At 41.1% G+C, this 20,652-nt stretch overlaps 1 protein-coding gene across 7 annotated transcripts in view; it reads right to left on the bottom strand.

The window, feature by feature from the left end:
• SEMA6A (semaphorin 6A) overlaps window positions 1-20,652 on the bottom strand; it is a 113,839-nt gene that overhangs the window by 72,188 nt on the left and 20,999 nt on the right. Inside the window, exon 1 of one of the 7 annotated variants that reach the window (XM_080372078.1) lies at window positions 15,395-19,383. The exons of the other annotated variants lie outside the window; for them this stretch is intronic. The gene's annotated coding sequence lies outside the window, so the exon portion shown is untranslated. Of the gene's footprint in view, window positions 1-15,394; window positions 19,384-20,652 lie in introns of those variants that run through there. 7 annotated transcript variants of the gene reach the window in all.

Raw genomic sequence — 20,652 nt, 5'->3', positions numbered from 1 at the left:
AAGGCTCAGATATCACAGGAAAGGCTTTTTATTAAAACTTTAGATAAATTTCCTAGTTCTCTTATCTTTCATGATTACTCGTTGTTGCCTGATGTTTTTTGCTAGTATTTTTGGAAACCCTGAGTAGAATAAATCTGACTCTCGAGTCAGAAAATCTATGTAGTATGCTTTTCCTCAGAGATGAGCACGATGCTTGCAATAATGCAGTTCCTGCAGTTTGCTAGTAATTGCTAGCTGCAAGTGGCAGACTCTGAGCTTTGCTCTGCCTAGATTCATGCACAACAAATTCCCAAATTTTACATTATATATAATCCAAATAGCTTTATGAACAAGTTAATAAAAGAAAGTACCCTATCCTCAAGACAGCCGTTTGTATAAAGGGATCACCTCAATACTCCAACACAGCATTTTTCACTCTTCTCTTCACTCCACCCTTCACGGTTACGAAGAAAACAGAAGGCAATGCAAGAAGCCAACAGACAGCTAAGAAAAATCCTACTTCCAGGATACTGATGAGACAAATGATACTGTGTGTTAACCTGGACATAAGGTTAATTACTGTAATACAATTTAAGGGAAAATGCTATATGCAGATATAATCAATTAACCTCTGAATATAAAAATCACAATTCCTGTAATTAATAGAATACTGCAAGATCACTTTAATTACTGGGTGTCTGTTATTGAAAGGAAACTTGAACTATCTGATGTGATTTCAAGGGTAAACTTAAAATTGAGGTGGTGTGGGTGAGAAAAAGCAAAAAAAAAGAGATTACAGTTAGACAGAGATGAGCCCCTGCACCACATAAATACACTACTCTCTTCTCCTGACACACATTCACCCACATACTGAAGAATACAAGCATCCTTACACATTTGTTCACACCTGCTTCTTAGCACAGCATGAGGGAATTAGAGCGGCATAGAAAAGGAAGTCAAAGCAGCATTGACAAATGCCTGTAGTACAAGTTACAAAAGCAATAGCTCTGTTATTATGTACTTTACTTCTTTGGAAAAGCTGTGGAGAAAAAGGTTCAGTGTAGCAAGAGAGAACAAGCCCACAGAGTATGACTGCCTGAATGGGGCATGATGGATGAGCTTCGTTGCGAATAGGAAAAGCCTCTAATCCGTTCTCTGGCTCACTGGTAGAGCAAGGAAAAGTCATTCTCTTCTGCAGGAAATACCCTCTGCCTTTTCGATACCATGTGCAGGGTTTTTGCAAAAGACAATCCAGACTGTCACCCAGATGAGACAGTAGCCTGTTTCCAGGTCCTGACCCAGGGCAGGCTCAGCTACGCAGCCCAAAACCCCGCAACAAGACAAAGACATTTCTATATTGCTCGCCCTTCCTATGGCTATTTTAGGAATGATTGGCTGCATTCAGGTTCCAACTGCAAATAATGAGATACATGGGAAAAGAAGTCATTTTCATGGCAGCAGCACACAGCTGATGCTGAAAACATTATTACTAGTATTCCAACTGATTTTGTGGCATTGAAAAAAAAAACATGCTGCGTGGAACAGACAGAACACAGACATCATCCCACCAAAGAAACAGCATCCACCAGTATCAGGACAGGAAGATTCTTGCTCAGGAGTTCACTGAAGAAAGTTTGGCTCTAACCAAAATACTAAGACTTTCTGAGACAACCAAAGGTGTATTCCCAGACCTCCTCCTTTTCTCCCCCATCCCCTGCAACTTCACTCTTTAAAGGTGGCGGGTGCAGGAAAAGCAATGGTTCATCAGCTGAGCACATCCTTGTGATTCCAGCAAGACTGCTTGATGAGTAGGCACACAAAGTTACAGGTTTTTAACAGGTCTGCCAGGTGTTTTTGAACCCAAAAGAATCCCTCCTAGCTTGCCTGAGAACAGAAAATCCTGTGCAGGAGGAAGAAGACAACATAGCTGGCAAACTGCTGCTGTTATTTCTTACTCTGCAGTTCTGCCGCTTACGTGATTTATATCAAATGCTGCAGAGAGAGTTTCCTCTATCTTTGGGTTGGCCTCAATAATGTGGACTTTCAGCTGATCAGCTGCCAGGAGCTGATCTACAGCCAAGACCCAAATTCCTGCCAACAGCAGATAGAATAGAAAAAAAAGCACAAAAGACGTTGGACCTGAAAATCAAATTCCTTTTAAATGAGACTGAAGGCTGTATGCACAGATAATGCTGAACTCACTAGAAAAGCCTGAAGAGGTCCAGGTTGGCATCAAAGTGTGATGTTCTCAACTGGACTCCAGTGCAGCAAGCCCGTACCAAGCCTTGCTTACATGTATGACCGATGTCTCACAGATCATGCTTCCTGCACCACTGAGCAGCGACTCTCCAGCTTGCAGCACAGTCACACAGCTAGCAGTTGCAACTAAAGGGCGTCGGGTTGTTTTTATTTATGCCGGTGGAAATGCTGACACTGATACCTGCTCGTTTGTGGAGTACAGATTCCCACAGGACTTCAGAAAGGCCTGTAGCTGCTCTACAGCTCATACCACCTGCATCAGCTGACAGGTGATATTGCTTTACCTATTTATAAGCCTTCCAGTTATAGAGAAATGTATGTATGTAATACTTTCATCCTCATAAAGACTCAGTTATCAGGAATCTTTACATAAAGGCTCGGTTAAATTCCGCCAACTTTATATGGCTTTTGGGCAAAGCCTCCCATCTAATGTGAGGAAATGTAAATACCACATCAAAACGTCCTGTGAAATCTGAGGTTATACTTAAACTTTTAAAAGAAGAAATCCTTTTGGTTTGAATTCTTGCTTTCTTAGAGTAAGCAAATTAGACGCTCTTGGTTGTATCCAGCACTGTATTTCTTCTTGTTAAAATCTGCCTGTGAGCAATTCAAAAGAGACTTTTTATGGGTATTATTCTTCTGTGGTAAACATCACATTTAAGTAAGAGATTATTCTTTGCACATGCATGCCCCTATATTCAACCTGTGCTTGTGAAAAAGTCAATTTTGCAGTGTCTATGTCTATATATATTGATAATTTCTGGTATCCTCAATAACAGCACCAATATCACCTACAAAATGGACTGTGCTGGCTCAATTAAACAGCTTTTTGGAAAAAGACTTCTCTCAATGACTTTCAACAACAAAGAGATCCCAAGGACATGCATTTCCCCTCTTCTGTGGAAAAATGTAACTTCAAAAGAAAGCACTTAACCTACAAAATCTTTTCTGGAAGCTCTGAGGAACCTTGTTACCTGATAATCTTCTTTATCTCATAGTTGTCAGCAATCCCTTTTTCTAGACACTAGCCATAGAGGTGCCTCAGTGGGACAAACAGCCCAGAGCTTCTCCATGCTCCCACAAAACTTCCAGAAAGGAGGAACACATTCATTTAGTTCACTCACCAGTAACCTATGCTTACTGCATGTGGAGTCCAAAACATGTCCAGCCACAGAACAAATGGCACTCTCGAAAAATGTAGAACAATTTATTTAATTAATTAATTAATACTATTGAGTATGTTCTCACACATTTAAAAAATGGGGGGGGGAAATCAAAATTCAAAATACATTGATAATTTATGGTTGCTTCATTGACTGTTGGTGCCTATCACAACTCCCTTCCTTAATTCAGAGTAGAAATTAATTCTTCCCCCTCAGCAAATTACCATACTTCTCTCTTCTTGGTGTCCTGACAGTATTACTTACTGCCCCAGACAGGAAGAAACAACCTGCACAGGGTCTGTATGGAGAAGCAGGCAGTCAGGAGGGGCAACACAAACAGACGACTAGCAAGACAAAGTTGCAGACAGTCAATGCTCTACCATAAAGTGCTTTTATAAAGAATGGAATTGGTTTGTGAGTCTAAAAATTCCAATGCCTCCCTGGTACAGGTTATAAGAAATAATCGTATACTTCCTTTTCGAATCCTAAGGAATTTCCCATGATCCCTTCCCTTTCCAGCACTTAGATACAGGGTCCCTCTCTTGTAAGAGGGCTCGGCTTTCCTCATGCAAGAACAGATCTGACTTTCCTTGCACCTGAACAGATTACTCCTCTTACACACACCCTTACACTCCCCAAAAGCTGAGAATTATTTCTGCTGCAAGCTTGTGGGGACAGATGGTACTTTCCCTCCTTTTTTGGACAGCTTTAAGAAGATTGCTAATACTTCACATAAATAAAGAAAACCAGCTCTTGATGATCAAAGTATGACTAAACTTGGAATATACCTCTTAACGTACATGTTGATAAAATTGACTTGTGACATAATTTCTCTTAGCTGAGTGCTGGTAAACTCGGAAGGCTGGTGTTATAGGCAGAAACTGGGATAGAGAGATGTAGTAGCTTTCTTCCAGGTGCTGGACAATGAAGAAGCTGGTGAGCAAGCTGCTTCCTCCTGGAGCTCACCAGGCATGTTGCTTCTTCTTCCATCACGGAAACAGATCAACTGCCATGCTCTTTTTCAGTCAATAGAGCTAGGCACCCTCCTCTCCCCTGACCTGCCAAAGATAACTGTTTCCCACTGCCAGGAATGAAGCACATCACCCTGGCTCTGCACTCCCCAGGGCAGGACACAGTCATCCAGAAGAATTTTGCCTGACTGGAAACACAAGCGAGGACAGAGATCTTTTCATCACAACTTCCACTTCAGTCTCTTTTCTTGCTGCCCACACTTAGAACTACATGAGGTCAAACGCAGCAGGACAAGAATGCTACACCACACATCCTCCACAGTGTCATCCTGCCTAGATCTCTCTCAAGTAGGATTAATTGTACTTGCATGAACCAACTCACAAACTCTGTAAAAACTTTCATTTCCAATATGCTGCTTTCAAGGTATTTCTAATTCAAATGCAGATAAAAGGTATGCTGTCTTTTATTGCAGGCCTGAAAAAAAGCAGTTCTAATTAGCAAAACCAGATAGGACTTCTGAGGTAATACGGGTCTGAATGCAAGGATAAGAAAACTCTCCTTCAAGCTTATTCAGCAGCAGTCTTCCACCTTTCCTCCTTCTTACACCCTTTCACTTTGACTCTGCAAATCTATACAATGGATGAATTGATCTCCTGCAACATCAATTTGATTACTGATTGCTGTTTTGTCACAGACCAACCACACATCACCCACAGTCAAACAATGCCCTGCATCAGCTGAATGAAGTAGGGCACTACGCAGTCCTGTCCATGCTATCGCTTCTACTGCTGGCTGGACCCAGCGATAAACAAGAAGACTGCAACCTATTTTCCGCCTGTCACTGGTGCAAAAACAAAGTTTGGGCTACAACCCATATGGCAAAATACTGTTGGGATTAAAGTAGTGCTACCAACAGAAAGAAAAAAAGAAGTATCTTCACCAGCAGAAGATACTACTGCACTGGAGCTCCTTTTGGTTGCTTTTTCCTGAACTTGTATTTTAGAAGAATGACTGATGCTGTGCAAATTCTAAGCAAAAAAGGCCTTGTACTGCAAAGTTTACAATCCACATAGACAACATGTAAATATGTGGACAAAGGAGGGTTTTTTTAAAAATTTTTACAGGTACAAGAAAAACTGTTCTCACCTGCAGTTCTCCTGATTCAGATACACAAGTCTTCTTTGGCTCTGTTATTTCTCTTTGCAAACATTTCAGTTACTAAACTGTACAGACAGCATATCTACAGCATAACAGCATCCATAATAGCTGGCTTCCGACATCCCAAACTGCTGTGTTTTTGGCTTGAACAAATACATTCAATTGCTGACTTCCAGTCTAGCACCAAGTCCTTAAAAATTGAATCATGCACAACATGCACACACATGAGATGTGTTCCCCAAGACAGATGAGTTATTACTTGCAGTTTCTGTTTCAGCAGGGGCATGGCTTCGGAGCACAGTTTTGCAAGTTTGAGGAGAACAAGCATGATGATCCATCTCACTGGAAATACTCAACTCTTAATCATGCATTTGTTTAGTTTTTCTGTCACTACCAACTGGTTAGTCAGAGCTACATTTTTTCTAGGTATACCTACAAAAATTACCCAAATACCAAAAGAGTTGTTACCAAATCTTTTCCCTAAACAGCAGACTTTAGAAACACTGATGTCTGAAAAACCCTGGGCAGGGTCTGGGAACAGACTGCAGAATGAGCAATTCAGTCTCGGTCCAATAACAGGAGAAATGATGTCCCACATTTTTTTCAGTTGTCTCCTTAAAGTTCTCCTTCATTCTGTCTAATAATCAAGTTAAATTCATTTAATTATTTAATCTAATAATTAAATAAATTAAATTTAATTTATTTAATTATTTAATATTATTGTGTAATTTAATAATAGTTAAATACATTTAATTATTAGACTTCAACAGCTGGACTTAACCAGAATAATGTAATCATCACAACAAACGTAAAAGGAAACCTCAGTCCCAATGTCTTGGGCAAATTGAAGGTTTAACATGCAGTCACCAGATGATACAAGTAAAGGAATATGACTTCACTCAACAGTCACTAAGTTTCCTTTCTAGCAGTAATGAAAAGGAAGATATTAAGCATTACCTTTCATTTTTAAACAAAGAAAGAAATACAAAAATTCAGTACTGAAACAGGACAGTGTCATGAGCACCAGGGACAAAACAGAAGAACAAGAACAGCCACCTCAGCACATCACAGCTTTCTCTTAAAGCCACAGCCAGACCTGGTACACTGTAAACAGCAGCAGCAGTTCCCCTGGGACTGCAATGTAGTGTGAAGCTACACAGAGAACACTTCATTTGATGTCTCTCGGTGATCAGAGGAGGCTAAAGGTTTATTTTAACTAACTACTCTAATTCTCCCATCACCTCCTCCCAAACCAAGACTTACCTCCTCTTCAACAACAGTGGCTAAAAGCCTAACTACTCACAGCTTTGAGGATCTTGCACTTAATAAAGCTCTGTAAGTTTGATTTCTAACTAGAAGTTACCAAAAATAAACTTCATAAAGCTTACTATTCTGTATCTTTGGTATCCAAAAGCAATGAGGGCTGCTGAGAGACTAGCAGTTATCACTGAGAAAAGGAATAAACACCGCCCCATCTCAGTCTTGTATTGCTTACCATTTACTCCTCCCCCTCCCCTTATTTTGCTGACAGCAAGATGGACAATACATGAAAATTTGATTCTTGGTAAGCCGAGTCATGCAAATTAGCTTAATGAAATAGATGACTTTGTGTATGTCCCTTTGATACTGATTAAGCTCAAGTATCCACTCAGCTAATGACTAAAGCAATACCATGAGAGCTCTTGTGGAAGTGTCACAGCCTTACCTTTTTTTTTTTTTTTTTTTTTTTTTTTTTTGAACAGCCCTTTACTCAGCACTTGGTTCTGTCTCAGGCCCTCCTGGCCAGGAAAACAGGCCTGATTCCCATTGGTGGCCTGAAGCTGTTAACAGCTTAAGACATGACTGACGTAACGTAAAAATCTGCAGCTACTTTGCACAGCTTGGGCCTCAACATCGAAAGCAGTCATGCCTTCGTGCCCCCAGTTTTCAAAGCAGATTACCAGTGTGCTGCAAGGGGCTGCTTTGACTCTGTAATTATAGCCACCTTAATAATGATCTGTTCGATGGCTGCCTACTGGTGGTGCCCAGACAGTTTAATCACTATGCATTCGGCTGTAGAGAACTAGCTATCCTTCCTGTCATTTGAAACATGGGACATGTTGTCTGAAGGCGGTGTAAATGAGCTTCCCCTGAACGAGCTGGCTAATACACTTTCATCATTTAAAGCCTAAATTATAAAATAGACCAATAAAAGTGATAATGCATTGCCTCTTATTACAAAAAGATGTTTCACCTCAGCTGCACTAGATGAACAGTTAGTCCTTACCAAACCTATACATATATTATTTATTGAGCACCAGCTGTGTGCTCGGCACTGTACAGACACAGAAAGATGCGCTTCCTACTCCTGGGAAGCTTTTCTACTCTAAAGCAGTGCCGCCTGGCACTCATTCTGCATGTAGAAATCCCATTGACTTCACTACGGGGAGCAGTTGCAGAAGCAGGTATTAAGGCACTCGTACAAGCCAGTATAGTGTCAAGTGGTAGGTATGGCAAGAGATAAAAATCAAGCAGTGCTACGTGGACTGCGTTTTAGGCCTTGTGGAAACTACTGTGGAGACCAACACAGAAGAGGTATGAATATACCTGAGCACATGTGCAGATGCAGAAAAGATGATGCAGTGTTACATGGTGGGCACTAATGTGCACTAATGTCTGTCAATGGAAGATCCTATGTCCCATGTCCTCTGCTGCCAGGGATTTGTTAGGACTCCTAGCTCAATGCTAAGAGTGGGCCTAATGTGAGAAGGAGGCATGAATCACCACCACAACCTCCAAAATCTATTTTATATCTGAGATGAAATCCTACTCTCAGATTCCTACAAACTTTCCCACGCTAAAGAACAGAAGTGGCTGCAGGTACAGTTATATTTACACACAGGGGATGGAAGAACCTAGAAAAGAAATGGGGAAGAGCAAGGCTAAAGTGGGAAAAAAGGGACCAGACCTGAGTACAGGCACTGGGAAGCAGAGAACAAGGACTGTGAAAACTGGGAAGCTGGAGGTTCTAATGGGTGAATCAGGCTAGGGAGGGACAGCTGTCATGGCATCTGGGCATGGAGGGAGAGAAATCATCAGTGAGTGGGAGACACAGCAAAAAATATGAAGATGAGAAGGACATTTCAAAATAGCTGTAAAAAGACTGTGAGGCAGAAGGACAGATGCAGATACATGTACAGGAATCTTTAGAAGTGGAGGAAGGCAATTATGGGCAAAGGGAGAAGAAAAGGTAAAGATGCAGAGGAGATTCCTAAGAAAAAGCAAATTAGAGAAGGACATCGGCTGTATAGAAGGAATTGAAAGAGTAAGAAAACACATCATTAAAGCTACTGTTGTGTGTCACACTCATTTCCATTTGGAGTCCGTGCTTGGAAATTAAGTCTCATGGATGTGTGTTATTTTGTTCCTTTATGAACTCATCCAACTTTTTAATCTTACAGAAATAATTCAAGGAGAAGGAAGGACACAAGGAAGTCTTCTGTGTATTGACTGATGCCACATACTAAGGAGGCAAAGCTGCTGCTCTCCCAGCAGCTGGCTCACAGAAAGACTGCAAGTCCCTATACTATGGCTACATCCAAACACAGGTTCAGTTTGTGTCCCATGGGGTCACTACTAGATGAAAAGACAACTCCCCATCACTTTTGTCACCATCTCTCTGGTCATAAGTCATCTAAATACACTAAAATACATTAAATACTTTCTTATATGCACTCTTCCATGTCAGCTAATATTGTCTCAGACATGCATTTTAATCATAAATGAAAGGGAAAGTAGGTTTTAGATCATGGGTGGGAAGGCAGGTGGTCCACCAAACAATACCACTCTTGTAAGATCCAAACTAAAAAAAACCTGGAAACTTACTGAGCCAAGGGAGTTTTGTCTGTGTATGAGAATTGTCCTTGTATTTCAGAGATGGAGGATTTGGAGTCTGGGCCCAGCTCCTCATATTCATCCACTTGATTTATACAGTAATCATGACTGCTGCCTGCAGCACAGGGACTTGTTATAAAAGCATAGGAAAATGTCCTCCTGCAGAACACTACTACTGTCCACCTCAGTCAGCAGCTGCATTGGAAAGCACTGACAAAGGGCCCACAAACACGAGAAAAGACTTCTAAGCCTCAAGTTGGAATGGAAGAAAAGCAAGACGGGAAGCTGTGGGAGTTGTAGGAGAAGCACAGGCAGATAGGAAGGGAACCTGCAAGAAGTAAGAGGGAGCAAGGATATATATACAGAAAGCCCAACACAACATGTACCTAAGTTGCCTTACGGGACTTGGGTAGATAAATCTAAATGGAATAGACCTCTATTTTCATACAGCTGCAAAGATAAACATCCTTCCCATGAAACCACTATAAATCCCTCATCTTCAGGGTTGATTTAAAAATTGTAGCTCAGCTGTTGCAATTTGTATCGGACTGGAATTTGGCAGTCCCAGACATCAAATTTATCCCATGTGAGAACGGGATCTACCATGCTCCATTTTGCACCCTGAAATTGTACTTTCAAGGGTTTTAAATGTTGTCTACACCACTCCAAAGTGTAAGAAAGACTAGGTTAATTTTTAAATTGAGGGATCGGTTTAGCTCTCAGTAGAGTCAGTGGAAATATTCTCACTGGATTTAAAGGATCCAGTCAGAAATACAGATGACATACCTCCAGTATTCTTTCTCTTAAAAACAACCAAAAAAAGAAAAAAAAAAAAAGACAAAAGCAACAAAGCACAAATATTTCAGATGAGAACATACAAGTCTGGAGCACATACAATAAATATTTGACATTAGTATATCACTTACTAGCCTGCCATGCTGTTATCCAACACGTTGCTGTTGCTTGCATACAGCCATTCATTGATTTCCATGCATTTTTCCATGCATTTTTTTCTAATACCCTCTTATTTTAATGGGGTTACATCTCCCACACAAGGTGCACAAGGTTAGCATGCCATATGGCAAAGATCAGGAGCCATGCACTGTTATACTTTCAAACTTAAAAACATGCAAACTGTGGGTCTAGATCCTGAAAAACGTAGGCAGACAAAACTGCCATTTATTTTAATAAAGTCAATGGGAGTGTAGCCAGCAAGTCAGACCTTACAAAATTAATATTCTGCACTAGCTAGTCTGCTAGTTTATGTTATAGGATGTGTCGGGCACTGTGAAATGCAACATACCAAATTCAGCCTCACACAACCCTACAGCAGGAATGTTCTGTTTATTTATATGGAAAGGTTACTACTAAACAAGCACTGGAGCCAGTGAAGCCCGGTTGTTAGGAATTTGTGTCCTAATACTTAAGTCTTTAAAAGGACAGAGTTCCCTGCACGCCCTTTGCCTCTCTGAAACCAACTTTTTCACCTGCTTGCCTGGCTTCAGGAGGGACCTTGGAAAGGTCTTGCAGCCTGGGCTAAGTCAACCCAAAACCTCACAAGTTACTGGGAGCTGACAACTGTGCATGCAGACAATATGATCACACAAGTCTTGTTTCTTTAGGATGCCAGGCTAAAAATATAGCCATTTGCATTAATTGCTCAGAGGAATTTCAGCCCTGAACTAGAGTGGGAATTGTACCCCCAGTTGCACAGAACCAAATTTAGCCCTGGAGGCTGAATGAGGCTGAGCCTATCTCTGATTCCCCTCCCTTCTGTGGATTTCAGACAGAAATCACCTTCACCCTGTCCTCACACAGTTGTTTGTGCTTAATGGGAAACAGTTGAATTCCCTATTAACTTGTAAGCAAACAAAGCACCCTCTCCACTGGCACTGGGATCCCTGCCTGGCTGACTTTAAATAGAGGAGGCTGACCAGATACTGACCATCAGTTCAGTAAAGAAAGGGCCGTTGTGCAAGAAAGCCACATCCCCCCACTGGGGACCCAAGCGGCACAGCACCACTATCACCCACCACAGCCCTGCTGTCAGCTTCGGAGAGGTGGGTTTGGATGACAAGAAACATGGATCTTCATCATGTTGGGAAGAAATCACTGTGCAAAAATCCTGTAACAGATGCTGGCGGGTGGACAAAAATTTGTTACTTATTTACAAGGCTTTTAGAATGGGAAAGTTGTGGGGAAAGAAAATACCTCAGCTTTCCAGGCAGTGATCTGGCAAAACCCCAAGCCCAGCTCCTCCTGAAAAGCACAGTGTGCCAGTGTTTCCTGCAGGTACTACTTCAGTGTCGACAGCAAGATGTTCTCAGCAGCAGAATAACAGCTGCACAATACAAGCAGCAACTGAATGGCTGAACAGCTCTTTATACAGGCATGGTGTGATAAAAACCTGGTGTTCTTTTGTGCTTCACAAAGCCCCTACTTTGCTGACTCCAAGTTCAAATCTCACGGGCTATTAGGAGAAGGAAGAAGTACAATGCATTAACATGCATGGTAGAAAAGAATGTGCTTTATTCTGGAAACCAAGCTTGCGCTAGGAGCTGTGTTACATCCTAAATACCAAGCCAGAAGCTGCTTTCATGTCAATTAGAAGGTACGCATTTTGGCATGCAGGGATCAAGCACTTAGTCACAGTACAACTCAAGCCTGCTCTTCATGATGAGGTGTAAGCGGAGCATTTTCCCCTGACTCGCTGCACTCCCAGGAGGGGTGAACACAGCAGATTTAGAACTGTAACCAACTGGTGGTCTTGCAGCTTATTTTTTAAAGGTTGGTAAATGCATGATTTTCCCCAGTTCCCAATCTTCTGTCCCCAAAGAATAAATCATAGCCAAATAAAGGAGAGGTGGGAAATTCCCTTTAGACTGCTGACTTGAACCCTGTGTTGGCAGAGACAAGTTAGGCCACTACCAACTCATTTGAACTGCACTGGAGGAGCAAGAGGAGAAACAAAACCAAGTATCAGGAGAGCAGGGCAGAGCAGGACTGGAGTGTCTGTTCAAAGGGGGAAGCCAGAAGCCAACTGAAATACCAGGTCTCCAAACTTGCTCTGTTTTGGGGGGTTCTTTAATGTCTTCCTCTTAACATTCAAAGCCCGTTTTCTCCAGGAGAGGGATGCCAGACAGCCATGCTGAATTAAGACTGAGCACTGCATGGGTGGTTCACTGGTAGATAGCAGCCCACGGTACCTTAGCTCACCTTTGCTACTCCTTCCCAGCCTTCTCTTGAGAATATTTATGACTTTGCTGAGAGTCCCAGGATTGCACAAGGCCCTTGTTTATTCATCTGCAAATCAGTATCGTAATGCAGTACCTGCCTCATAAGGAAGTTAGGAAGCTCCATTAATTCTTGTAATGTGCTACAAGATAATCAAATAAAGGATGCTAGCAAGTGTATGGTAATGTTATTGTTCCCTGGAAATTCCCCCTTTTCCTAGTTGGCACAACTCTCCCTCTTCCCTGCTAAATTTTAATCTCTCTTAGCCCCTGGGCTACAGTTTATTGCTCTGTCTCTAAATCGATGCCAAAACCTCTCCGCAAATAAATTTCCACTAGCAAAGTTGAATCATGTCACAGTTTTTAGTGTAAACTACAGGAATTAAAACAAGCTATACTGACAGTAACAAAAAACCTCAGTTCTCTCATCTCTGCTGCAAAAACTCTTTATAGAGCTCTCTAAAAGATGACAAAGTGTTTGAAGGTTAACAATTGGTTTTGTGCTGTATGGGCTGAAGGCTGAGTGACTCTGTCAACAAGTTGCACAGATTTGGGGCGGGGGGGTCATGTGCAGGATGTAGTCAGAAGAAGCCCAGCAGTAAAGGAAAGCCTGAAATACATGCTGGCCTTGCTGAGGCAAATTACTAATCAATTTGAATTCGCTTAGTCTAAAAATCCCAAACTTGTTGGGAGTGAAACCAGACAACACAGACCTCCCATCTATCAGCCTTATAAAAACAAGGTGTCCATTTTGAGAAGAAAAAGAACTGCAGAGAGATTTCATTTGAAACTCATGATGTTCTGAATTAATAAATCATGTAAGACATTATACTAAAAATATAGTTGAAGTAACTGCTAACAACAAGACTGCCATGGATGCAGGAAAGGGTTAATGATTATACACTGAGGATGACAGTCCACCCACATAACTTTTGTCTGCCAGTACTTAACACATGACTGTCATTACAGGTTCAAACACTGTAGTAATTCTAGCACACTTGCTGCTATCTTACACGCGGCTGGATATCTAGGGCAGGAAAAAGCTCTAAGTTCTGTAAGCCTTGAAGAAGATTGATTTATCCACATGGGAATTCTCCAGTGTAGCAGTATCATGCCCTTGTTCCCGTTTTTTGCTTTCTGTAACCCCCATTACTAAATTAGTGTTCTCTTATTTCAGTGAGTTATTTCACTCTGCCAGATTTCATAAAATCCATTCAATCACCAAAAAAAAAACAAAAACAAAAACAAAACCAAACTCAAAAAAACCACCACCATTCAAAAATGCGCAGCAGACCCTTCGCTGGCGGACTGCAGAAAGAGGTTCTGAAGGCTCAGAGACTCTGCAGACAACCTCAGCCCTCATGCACATTTGTTCACTGACATGGTGCTCCTTTCAGCAAAACGAAAACAAGTACTTTAAGCTTCAATTTAACAAAAAAATATGCATCCTGCTATTCCCAGCGAAGAATACCAGGCTAGCAGTAGTGAAAACTATGCAGAAACTCTCACTGTTTAAATTCTGCTCTGCAGGAAAATTCCACATTAGCTTCCCACTGAAATAAAAGATTCTTACCTAACTGCCACCAGGTTAACTCATACTCAACAATGACACTGGCTTTGGTGGTATAATTCCCAACTTCCTTTGCCGTGAGAGCAAAACGAGGTACAACATGCTTCTTACTAGAATTCAATGGACAGCTAACCGCCACAGTTCTCATCATAACGCGTACATTTTTTTTAGCCTTTGCAGTGCATAATAACACCGTGTTTTGCTAAGCCAGCTTTGGGGGTCTTTCCCCCTGAAATAATAAATATAATGCACACTGTCTATTGCCCTCACACTGCAATTTATTTGCTATTTTTCTCCTTGCCTAATGAACTGGAATGCCTGGCTTACAAATGACTAAGAAAAATACCTAAGTTCAAGTAGAAAGAATCTTTTTTCCCCAGTAATTGTACACATGAAGGCCATAGTATTTCCCACGTCAAGGAACTTTCAGAATACCTAAATTTCACTTTTTTTTCTAACAGGTTTTGAACTTCATTCCTTTCTTGTTCAAAAGTTCAGTTACCCAGTTAAAAGGCTCCCTTTTCAAGACTGCACTTACATTTGTTGATCTGCTTGTGATGAACAATTAACATGTTAAAACAAGCTAATAAATCTGAGTTTCCATAAATCCAAGCATTGTGACTAGAGACCTGTTTAAGCCTAAATGGCATTTTTATTTACTTGAAGATTATAAAAAGTCATGCAGATGAAACAAGGGGAAAAGCATATGCCTTCACCTTTTAGCAAAATGTTCTTTTGAAGGCACTGAAGGTGATGACAGGTTTGAGTAAGTACCAGCTGCAACTGGCGCAACTTTAAAGAGTACCAGAGGATCTGCTTGTTATTTTTTTCTGGCCAGACCTGAGCAACTGTAACTTGGATACAAGCCTTGTTCATGTACTGAAACAACCCCCGTCACTAGGGATTCCAGCTGGACCATTTCTGGGATCCACTTGCAAGCTGAACCTGCGTCATGAAAGGTGATAAGACTCTTCCCGTTTTTCTCATCCTCTCTTTCTCTTTCCCTTTCAAGAATTTATTTTCAATCAAAGGGTTACCTCCATCTCTACTTTCACCTTTGCCCATCGTTAAAATCAACAGAACAACCTGCAAGCTTAGTACGCTCCAGAGTTAATATAAAAATGCTTAAATTACTACAGGTTTTCCAAACTGGGGAGCAGTACATACTGCTCTTAAACACACAATACCCGTGTGCACTGGTACTTTCTTCTGCATTCCAGCTTTCAGAACAGGAGAGAAAGCAGCCTTGATCTGGCCACAAGCAAGAAGAGACGGATCTGCACCAGCGGCCGCTCTGACGGCTGCCAGTTCAGAGGGCTGAGAGCACAAACCCCTCCGACAGGGAGTAATGAAGGGCGCCCCAGCTGTTTCATCCCAGGATAAATCCACACATGTTCAAAACAGTCTGGCAAGAAACCTGGAACAAAATCACCGTTGGTGAGTTTTTCCACTGACCTCACAAGAGCAAGTATTTCTCTTTTGCTGTGAGGATCACACTCACTCTGCCACCAACAGGAAAGTACTCATTTTTTATTAAGATGAAGAACAGGAAAGCACCCGTTCTTTTAAGATGGAGATGTGTTGGTGGATATTTCTGCCTATTTTGTACATAGAAGTTAATGACATAAACAAAAGCTTAAAAAGGTACAAGTTTCACAGTTAATCACGTAGACAGACCTGTAGGTGACTGGTTCCTCTGATGCTCATTCCCAAGCACACACTACAGCTAACGCTTTCTGTTGCTGCAAGAACAGGCATTATTAAAAATCATTTAACTACCAAAACAGCGCTGCTAGTGATCATTTTATTCATACTAGCAGACTATTTATTGTTCAAAGTATTTTCAATGATACAGAAAAAATGAACACAAGTCTTTTCCTTCAATACAACATTAAATTTTTGGTACAGTTAGCAGTAGTTGCTTTTCTCTGGGGAAAAATTAAGAACCAGCTATAACTGGAACTGCAGCTCAATTCCTGAACCCCATACACATTTTCTTCACATTTACATAAATAATGGTTCATCTCTATGCCAGACTCGTTATTTACAAAGAAAGTATGTTTAGTGGGGATAAGCAAATACAAAGTTGTCTGCTTCTCAGGGATCTCCTAAATCTCAGGTGATTCAGGTTTTCCTCAAAGACTGATGGTACAATGCATCAAATAACCTGAAGATCAGACCTCCTGAAATGTTGTCATGTACTGGAAGATAAGGACAAACCAACAAGGTAAAAAGTCAGAAATTGAGCAAAAGAAGAATAGGGAGAAGCAGGCACCACTGCAATCAAGATGTAGAGACAAAGGCAGCTGCAATTACAGGGAAGAAAGGAGAAAGGCTTGAAATACGAATCCTTCAGAGGAAGAAGGATTCAGTTGAACCAAAGTAAAGATTAGGAGTTTGTCAATCCTGGGATCCTGAGAAAAGTCAAGAAAATTGAAGAAAGATGTGAATTCGAAGTTAATTCTTAAAACATACTAATCTTCTAAAGCACGCAGAGTTAAGCTGAGGTAAGGCCACTTCAGAGTAAGGTCACTCGTACAGGTATTAATACATTTTAATTAAAGTATGCTTGTAGATAATGAGTCTTACCTATCTATATTCTGGTGAATAAGGACATGGTGACATACAGAAAAGAAGATATGAGATGATAAAAGGCAGAGACAAGAAGAGACTTGAAAAAGTTTGGTTGGCAAAAAAATGGTGAGACTTTATCCTAGCTGGCCACATCTTTGACATCTTCATCTGTACTGACTTTCTCCAAAGCCCTTATATGCAGGAGTAATACTTGGCATTGTGGGCAAGTTGCAGAGGTTTATTCTGCAGGTTCAGCAAGAGATTACATCTCAGAAGGTTCCTGTAGATGTTGTGAAGATCACATTTTACTGTGGCTAATCAGCTGGATATCCTGTGCATTACTACAGGAAACAATGAAAGCAGCAAAGCCATTTCAAGTTAAGAGGACAGGATATTTCACCTCCCTTGTTCCTGTTATTTAAAAATTTAGCTGAGGCAGTAAGACTGCAGGACTTTGACACATATTGGACTGTTCCTTCACACATGAACCCACTTCCCATCTCAATCCTGCCAGCAGCAGTTTGCAAGTTCCCCTAACTCCTTCACAGCAACCCAAACCACATATGCAAACACAAGGTGTTTGTTTCCCTTGCTCCTTGCAGACAAAGCTTTTTGAGATTTTTTTTTTATGATGAACTACAAGAGCTCACTGAACAAATAATTGTAGAAGTACCTCTTCTCAAGTAACTGTTGTTGAATTCTATGATAAGGATAAAGCTAGTACAAACAACTGCCTGATGTGGGGTGACCCTTTCCACCATTTCCAGCCAGCTATGTCTGGAGTCTGTTTACCCTGGTAGAAGATGGCTCCAGCCCTATCGACAGAGAATTCAGCCCTGTGGAGTGCAAGTGCTGTACTCCATAAGGCATGCAAAAATCCTGAGGTCTACTGTAATTAGTTTTCAGATTAAGTCTGGCAGTTTAGTATGTTTTATGTGCAATAAGTAACAAAACCAAAAAACATGTTCTAAAATTAAAGGGAGTATTAAAAAGCCACAAAACTAAGAAATATTTCCTTACCCCTTCTTGTTTCACATTAAAGAAATATTTCTGCTTTTGAACTGCAAGCATGAACAGCACTTTTTTGGCCAGGTCATAGAAGAATATTATTTTTTTTTGGTTCACTCTTTCACTGCTGTCATCCTGACTCTCAGGGTAAACTGCATACAGAGCTGCAACAAGACTTCTCCAGAAAGGTAGTTGTCTGATGTTGGCACAGAGCTGCCAGGTTGTGTACTTAACTGTTGCTTCCCAAAACACCAGTGTATGAAAAATAAAGAATGGAAAGAAGCCATGAACAATGCATCTTTGTGTCCTACAGGTTTCCAAGAACAGTATGGCTGGCCCCAGCTGTGACACGGTTTTCACACACCTCCCCCCTGCACATCTCCGAGCCAGGCTTTCGTAACCAAGGGCTGCTCTAAAGGCTCATCATGCCACATGCAGGATTCCCGCAGGTTTCTGCCACTCTTGATTACCTGACAGGCTATTAAAGGCAATGGGAACTTCCTTCTATAGAGTCTTCAGTCAGGGTCTATAGCTTCCCCCCTCCTTTCAAACCCTGAAAATTACAGTATTGTTACTTCTCTAAAGCAAGGAGTTTCAAAAACCTGCAAATTAGTGACATGAGACTGGATTGAATAATACCTTCTAAGCACTGTGAATTCCAGTAGGAAATTAATTCCCACTGACTTTATTTCAAAAGTGTTCATACACCACAATTGTTGGCTGCAAACATGGTTTCTACGTGGAATAAAGAAGTAGGGTTTTTTTCATGACAAGTAATTATCAAGTATTTGCTCTTTCTATAAGGAAGAGCAATACCCCTCAGCATCAATTTAACGTATCTACTTTACTTGTAGACTATATCCTGTGTTTGAAAGCGGGTGCAAAATCTTGATATCCCTAACATCCATAAGCCTGACTCACTGGTGAACATCACCAGAAAATACTTCTGTTTACAGGTTTTTTTTACTCCTTTTCACTTTCTGTACAGAAATACTCAAGGAAATAAGTTAATTTACTGGAGTATTCCATAGATACAGTAAGTATTACTTTGTGTGAGCTTCATATATAAAGTAAAACAACAGTGAGCCTAGATCTAACAAGGAAGTGAGCTCATTACAAGACCCCAAAAAAACAGAGTTTATTCACCCTGGCAGAGCACTGTGCTGACAAAGCCATGGGGCTTCCACACAAAATCACCAAACACCACTTGGTAAACCTCTGTACACTGAGCCATGGTGATGCTCCTCTTGCTTCTACACTCCCGTGCCTGCATACAGGGGGTTAAAAACACTGCTCCTTGTCAGTTTGCTCTATAAGAGCACCTAGCTGGTAAGAACAAAGGGCTGCTGCAGATCTATTCACCAGACAGTGAATGTACTTGCAGCAAATTTACTGGACCAGCTCCCAGCTCCTTAGCAGATTTTTTTTTATAGGGTCACTGCTAGATGTGCTGGTGACTATGTAAGTACTGTAAGCCTATTCAGAACGACCTTAACTTCCAACATTTTTTTTCTAAGTCAGCCCTGATTCAGTAGCTTTGGTTCTTACTTTCCAATACAATACAATTGACAATCAGATACAAGTTCTGAAAACTGCTCATTAAAGATGCTTCACTGCAGATGATACTTGTTTTCCCAGGGACAGGCTGATTCCTGATGAAAGCCTAAATTTCTTGTATAAAGTTCAAGAATCAAACTGCAATGTCATACATATTCTTCATAAGTTGTATAGAACTATCTTCCAAGAGTCACACTCTTCCCAATTTCCCTCTTGTCCTGCCCTAGCACTCCTAAATTTTTGAAGTTATTCTTAGTTCCCTCTGAGAAATACACACACGTTGTCTGGAAGACCCACAGAACTTGAGATGCTTTTTCTTTTTTTATTTTGCATTTAAATATGCAAAGCAGATGCAGATGTCTGCTTGCATTCTTCAGCCATCTGCTTTAATAACTACAGGATGGACTCTACACTGACCTTGCTTTCCAGTCTCATAGTCTACAAATAAAGCTGTTTAAAACCTGACTTAAACCCAATGACTGATTTGCAAGAAACCCATCACTAAACAGGCCTGGAGTCTGGAGGCACACCATTAGTCTCACATGCTGTACGCTCACAGGGAATGTCTCCTTGTTTACTCTGACATACCTGACAATGAAAGAACAGTAACACTGAAGTTTGTAAAATCTTTATTTCTTTATTCATCAAATCATCTTTTTGTGTTGGGTGGCAGCTGACAAAAGCATACACCTTTTTGAAGATAACTGAAGAATCACCGGAAGATCACTTGCCAGCTAATGCAATGTATATTTACTCCTTTAAAGAAAAGTTTTCCTGTGTGCCAGTGTTGCTAACTCCAATTTTTATCACAAGGCTGTATAGCATTGGGTGTTTTTTTTGATGCTCTGTCTTCTGGAATCACAATATTAAATGAATTGCTAGGAGTAAGAGAACCTTTTGGTCCCTTGGGATGTGTTGCAAGCTTCCTTAGTTCATAATTTTGAAGACCTCACCAGCAGAGCTCTGGCAACACTTGTGCCTCTTCAGATTTCCAGAGACTCCAGAAAAACAGCACTCTCCTATGAGTCTTACAAAAGACTCAGTGACGTATTTCATCGCCACTTGTCAGATTCTGGTAAAGGAATTCAAATCACTGATAAAAATGAGCTTTTTGAGTACCACTTCTTGCAGACAGAGGTGAGCTTGGTCTGGCCCTTGGGCAGACCTCAGTGCAACCCAACAGAGCCAGGCGAGGGGCAGAGCAAGCTGGGATGGCTGCACCAGATGGGCTGATTTTACCTGATGCCCATGGTCCATGGGGATTTTGCATCCACAGAAGTTGCAGGATCCCGTTAAAGAAAAGACC

The sequence above is a fragment of the Falco punctatus genome (assembly GCF_963210335.1).
Source record: "Falco punctatus genome assembly, chromosome: Z".
Classification (NCBI taxonomy): Eukaryota; Metazoa; Chordata; class Aves; order Falconiformes; family Falconidae; genus Falco; species Falco punctatus.
Note: the sequence above shows the minus strand (reverse complement) of the source record. Positions and strands in the feature narration are given on the sequence as shown.